Raw genomic sequence first — 6,772 nt, forward strand, 5'->3', positions numbered from 1 at the left:
ACAAGACTTTCCAAAATATACCCACATGATGCCTTGCAGAAATGTAAGAGAGCAGTAACTTCAACATGTCTAAGGATCTCCATGGCAGCAAACAGGAAAAAAAATGGCTAATGTGAAAAATTAAATACAAAGTAATGAAACCTTCATACTATCCACTTCAGTTTGTTACCATTGCAGTGAAGAAATGAAGGCCTCTCTGCCATTTAGTTATAAACACTGGTAGGAGAAAGTGGCTTTATATTCAAGTGTCAGTGGGTCAAGAACAAGACTATGCCACTACAGAGTGCTATGAGTACAAGAGTCACTGGAGTCTCAAGAGGCCAAGACAGTGAAAAGCAAAAAATAAGAAAATTCTAAAAAATGGAAATTATTCCATTAGCAAAATTTGAAGGAAATTTTCACTACATGCTAAAGTGAACAGCAGAACCATGCTCCAACATCAAACAACACAGAGCATATTTAGGTCTCCTTCAGGTGTGGGTAAAGAATAAGAACCACTCATTTAGTGCCTTTCTCCAGCCAGCTCTTCAGATGTGTCTACTGTTATACACACTATAGCTTGTATATAGTATATATAGTATACGCACTATACTATTGTATTACCTACGACTTGTGGATGAAGAACTCAAGCTCAGAGGGGCTGGATGATGTGAGCCTATGACACCTCAGTTTTGAAACTGTATTTCAAGCTCGTAGGTGTACCTCTTTATATTGCCCAGTGACCATTGAGTGTAACTTGTTGTTACCCAGGGCCCAGAAGTAGGAACTGAAATACCAGCATAGTCGCCACTAGCATTAAGTCTAGATAACCAATTCCAGAATGGGCTGTGTGTACTACTTTTTCCCTACAGACTGGAAGACAAAATATGTCTCTGGCTGGTTCTGCTTGAGCAAAACACATGGAACAATGCAGTATAGGAGACAGGACACTGGAGAGTGTTCAATATCCAGACGCACTCAGTGTCTGCTCTAGATAATCATAGCAAGTCATGCAAACACTATTGGCCTCAATGTTTTTTATCTCAGAAATGAAAAGGCTGGAATGAGAGTGTTTCCCTAAATGCATGTCACAAAGCACTTATCTCCAAGATATTCCATGAACAAAGGGTAGTCCTCCAAAGTTCAGTTAAGTCCATTTGACATACATCCTTGTTTGGTTTAGTATATATTGATTAAAAGTATTTTCATCATACTTCAATTTCTGTTATACTTTAATATAATTTTCACTAGAGATGCCCCAATGTACTTCTGTCCAAGTTGTATTTGATGAGTGGCTTCAGGACACTGCATTATTGTGGAGAATTCAACATGAGCTTTGGCTAAAAATAAAGCCAGAGAAAGCAAAGATAGAATAATTCAGTTCAAGACCTTCAGTAAGTTGACAGAAATTTTGGAAGCATAATCATTCTCAATTTCTAGTCAGGGAAGTAAGGAGAGAGAAATTATGAATTCAGCGCAGCACTCGTGCCCAGTGGTAGCCAAGCAATGGAAACAGCCACACCCCTTCTAGCAGAACTTGAGTTAGGACCAGCATATTTTTAAAAACAAACCAAGTTTGAAACTGACAGTCAAAGCTAGTTTTAGAAACAATATAAGTAACTTAGGCAGCCTTCAAAAATCCATGAAAAAAATTCCTTTGGTTGTATGATAAAATTACCCACACCAGAATTCAATAGAAATATTATCTATGTTATAAAGAAAAAGGTATGTTGGATTTTTTTCCTCTCATAAAATACATGTTTCCATTTAGGGAAAAAGATATAGTAGCAAATTACCTATATCTAGTTTAATATGTAAACACAACATCATATTTTGTGTATAATTTTCCTATAGAAAAGAGGTAAATGTAAAAATAGAAAATAATTAAAAGGAAGAGATCAGAAAATAGAGGGTTTGGAAAAGTGATTACTTCAAGAGTGAGTGCTGTTACTTAAGCCATGAAGAAAACAAATTTTCTCTTTTTTTCAACAATTCGCATGTTATATAGTTCAATTTTCAGTATATTTAATGTAATGCAGAATATATTTTCTCCCTAAGGTTTAACAGTCTTTAATTTTTAAGAATTCAATATTACCACTTCTTATGAATAATTTTTAGAAGACATAATTAACCTTTGGAAATATATAGCATTTTATATTATTCTTATGTTTCATAATTAATATAAATTCATATTTTTGAAAATTGAAAAATCTTGAATACTAGGAAAATCAAATATGTACACTAAAAATGCCATACATCCATCTGTCACTATTTTATTTTAAATATGATTTCTTGTATTTACAAAAGGATCATTTTGGGGAAAAGCAGGAAATTCTACATTTCTATCAATTCTCATCAGAAATCTACATCATAATAAAGTTCACAAAAATTCCACACAAGCTGACCTGAATCTGGAATTCTTTTCTCAAATCAAAATCTCAACTCTCATCTTTTACCTCTATTCCACTGTGGTTAGAATGATGAAAGTTTACCTACTACTATCCCCAAATATATAAGTAGTCTGTTAAAACCTAGCAAGGCACTCAAAATTCAAAAAGAATTTTGAATTCATATAGTGTCTTTCTAAAAATACTAAGGGGAATATCATGGGCATTCCTCACTTTTATACTAATTATCCTCAGGACCATAAGTGAACCTCTTGTCTCTTCAATCTTAGTTTTCTAAATGATCACCCTGGAAGTATTGTGAGACTCAAATATATAGCACATATGAATACATTTGAAGAGTAGAGTGTACTGTTCAGGTAGAATGTTATCTGCAGTACTGCTGCCCCATATAAAGCCACTGACTTCGGTTTGGAGTAAAGTTACTGTCACTGAAAGAGACTGTTTACTATTTACTATTTATAGTGGATCCTCTTCTTACTTCCAAGCCCCTTATTTCCTGAGTACAAGTGATGTTAGCAATTACTTCTCTCAAAGAGGGCCTTCAAAAAATATAAAATCTGGTGCCTCCTTTGGGAAATACTGTGGGTATGACACTATTTGCCACTTCCTCTCTATCTTCAACACTTTATCTAGGCACTATTTGATTAAGATCGATATCCAGAATCATCTGAAAGGGGAAAAAACAAGACAGCATAATTTTGATCATTTTTGTGCCTGAGAATGTCATTTCACTCACCAGGGGCTAAGTTTAGTTTCTCTTTCCTCTAGTTGAACCTCAGATAGATAAGCAACTGTCCCTTCATCCTAGAGTCTCTGTCCTTCTCCAGGTGCCATGGTGTCACATACTACTAACCATGCCTGTACTCTAGGGGAAACTCAAACTCAGAACAACATTAAACACAGCTGTATCTCACTGCAAGTGAGACAATAAACAAAGCCACATCTACCCGCATGTGTAGGTTGAGATAACAATGTAATGAGCAGACAAGTAAGAGCCCATCAGTTCTGGGCTTCTACAAAGCACCTATACAAGACGACAGCTGGACACGCCTCATCTAGAACATCACCTTGAACATCTGTAGTGTCTTGGCCCCTTGGAAGTTAATATGACTGTATGGACAATACTTCAGGCCTGCTTATGTGGGAAGAGAAGGAGACACTGGTATCGACAACCTAATAGCACCATCAATTCGATTTCTGCTGCCTCGTGTAAAAGCATCAATAAGAGTTCAATCTGGCTCATCTGGATTGGGTCTTTAGGTAATGGGGTTATGCAGCAATATTGACACTACACACACCTACCCTGTATTCACATAATCTTCATAATCTCACAGCTTCAAATAGGCATGAGGCCTCAACCAGACTATAGCTCTGATAGAAGTGAATTTACAATTAGTAATTTTAGTGGACAGCTGCTAAGGAGTTATAAAAACAAATCATTCAATCTCTGTTCTAACTAAAATTTATTTTTAATGTCTTAAAATTTCTAGCAAGTATGTACCTCTGTGTGTGTATGTTTGTGTATGTGAACACATGTATGTTCAACATCTGTAATTTTTGTAAAAATAAATGACATAGTCATCACTCAGAATTGAAAAATCTGATCTTGAGTCTGAGAAGTCTTGAAATTTTCAGAGATTTACCTTTAGGACTTCAAACAGAGTCAGGACAATTGAACTGTCCAATTTGTTTTTAAAAGTAAATTGGTTCTTCTCATGTGTTTTGTACAAAGTCTTCAGGATACCCAAAGAAATATTTTACCAGGTCTGCCCACGTTACATCTCTAAGGTATTTGATTTTTACGTGTGTGTGTGTGTGTGTGTGTGTGTGTGTATGTGCGCGCATGTGCATGCATGTGTATCCATGAATGCACGGGGCTGTAAACTAGACCAAATTTCAAGTATGGATTTGCTTTCTTTGGGGCACTGGTACATTAGTGTACATAGACACTAATGTGTAACACAGGAATTCACACACACACATACACACACATGCATGTACACACATGCACACAGGTACCCCATTGAAGCTAGAAGAAGGTGTTGGATTCCCTAAAAACTGGAGTTAAAAGCAGCTGTGAGCTGCCTAACATGGGTGTTAGGAACCCAACTCAGATCCTTTGCAAGGACAGTACATGCTCTTAACTACTGAGCCATCTCTCCAGCCTCCCACGTTCCATCTCAGATGTGACAAAATCATAATAGATTTTCTATTGGTCAATCCTTAGCAGGCAGAATCCTCAATATTGAGAAATGTATCTGATACAAACTAGGCTCCTAGTCACAACGGATTTTGATTGATTCACTATTAGTGAAGGAAGCAAGGGGGAGGACAGGAAGGATGGAAATGAGAGAAGAGCTGCCTTCAAACAGGGCGGCAGATAAACTCACCAAAGCAAAGGCTGCAGGGTTCACAGTGGTCCAGAGAAACAAAGGGCTCTGTCTACCTGACTTCTCTCTGGAAAAATTTACCTAGCACTAGAAGCTCACCACATAACCAATCGTCTTCCCAGCTTCCTCAGTCACCCAGGAAGTATCCATAGAAGCACACACAGGAATTTAAAGGTTGATTTTATTATACATTTTTCTAGTTATGTCATTTAAATAACTATCTTAAATATACAAGTGTCTCTAAGTCCATCCTTTCCTTCTGAGTGACAAAGATACTGAGTTAAAAACTTTTTTTTACCAAGTATCTGCCTTCCTATGTTTCTGATTTCCATAAGTAAAAGGAAAAATTCATCCTGCCCCTTGCTGACCAATTAATATTCCTAATAATCCAGTTCAAAACTTCTGTGTGTCCATGGTACATTGTGAGTTGGGACCAAATTTCTGTGTAATATGCTAGGTGCTGATATACGTTTCCTGTTGGACTCCCTGCTGTGCACTGTAAACCACAGAACATGCTTTTCACATTCTTGTGTTGTCAAATTGTGGAGATGATTTTTCTGGCATGTGGCAACAAAGTATCTAGGGTCACCTGGTCAAACTTGTGCTCAAGCACCCACTGGTCTACAGGGAGCTCTCTTAGTAGTCAACTTTCCCTGGGGGTATTCTGATGCCCCACTTCCCATTCCCATAGTGTCAGGGGTGAGCATCTGGACACTAGGACCAGCAGCAGCAGCAGCAGCATGAGGTCACCAGCCTTCTGCAGGCCTTGGAGCAGGACTTATATCCCTGAGCCTCTAATTCCCTGGGAAGAAAATGGGGGTAATAATAGCATATGCCGCATGGGATGCGTTTACAGATTAAATAAATAATTCAAATAGCATTTAGACCATGCTGACTGCCTAGTAATAAAAGAGATTTCTCTATTGCTTGCTCTGTGTTCTTTGTTTACTGCCCTCTGACAAGGTGTGAGAGTCTGGGTACCTTAGTAAAGGGAGCTCCTTAGCCTTCATTATGTTTTCGAAGAGACTCTGATCCAGTCCCTACACATACACAAAAATAAATCAGTCAGTAACCACTGCTAAGGAGCCAGCCTGCCTTTGCGTCTTCCTATTCCAAACATCACGAGGGTATGGGGCACACATCAAGCCCCCACTAAATAGGCATTGATTTTATTTGAAAAACAAAAACAAGAATCGATACCTATAAAAAATGAAAGAAAGGTCAAAAACCTGTTAGGTTTTTTTTTTTAAACTAAATTACTCTGAAGTCCTTTGAGAAGGAATTTACTCCATAAATCCTAAAGGTTTATTATTTTAAGGAATAAGTAACTGTCAGAGGGCTGTAAATTCCATAGAATTTTATCTCCAAATTAAGACCATATCTGGCTTTTAATTTCATTTTATAAGTTTGACATCTCCACGTTCTTTGAAGGAGCCATCCTACTTTGTTCAAAAGGTCATTCATTGCCTAATTGATTTCAATAATGCTCCCCCCACCCAGCCTGACACAGCCTGCTGGGACTATTCATGGGACTGCTCGGGGGCTGCTTCCTCCCCCTTCTTTCAGCCCAGCTAGTGGGCTTCCTCTCTTTTTCCCTTCAGCCTGCACATGCAGGGTCCAGCCCCAGCATTTCTTTGCCCTCCCTCTCTGGGTAATCCACTCTCCTTTAATATTCCAAGGGTGACCCTTGACTGTTCTTTGAATGCTGCCCCAATTCGAACGGCTACTGAGCTTTTAAGAGAAGCAGAGATAACATAATTCCAAGGAGATGGGGGTGGGGAGGGTGGGAGAATGATTGGAGAGATTATCTAAATCTCTTCTCTGGACCCTCACAAGTACATGAACTGGGTGGTTTGTGTTTTACAGGTTATCCCCATCTGGCTGGCTAGCTTTCTTAACCCCTGTCAAAAATTATTTTGCAGATTTTCCCCAATTCAAACAATAAATTGGCTTATTTAAGTATTTCTTTTAACCTCTGACCTTTGAAATGAAGGT

This window comes from Mesocricetus auratus, unplaced genomic scaffold, assembly GCF_017639785.1.
Source record: "Mesocricetus auratus isolate SY011 unplaced genomic scaffold, BCM_Maur_2.0 Super-Scaffold_100013, whole genome shotgun sequence".
Lineage (NCBI taxonomy): Eukaryota > Metazoa > Chordata > Mammalia > Rodentia > Cricetidae > Mesocricetus > Mesocricetus auratus.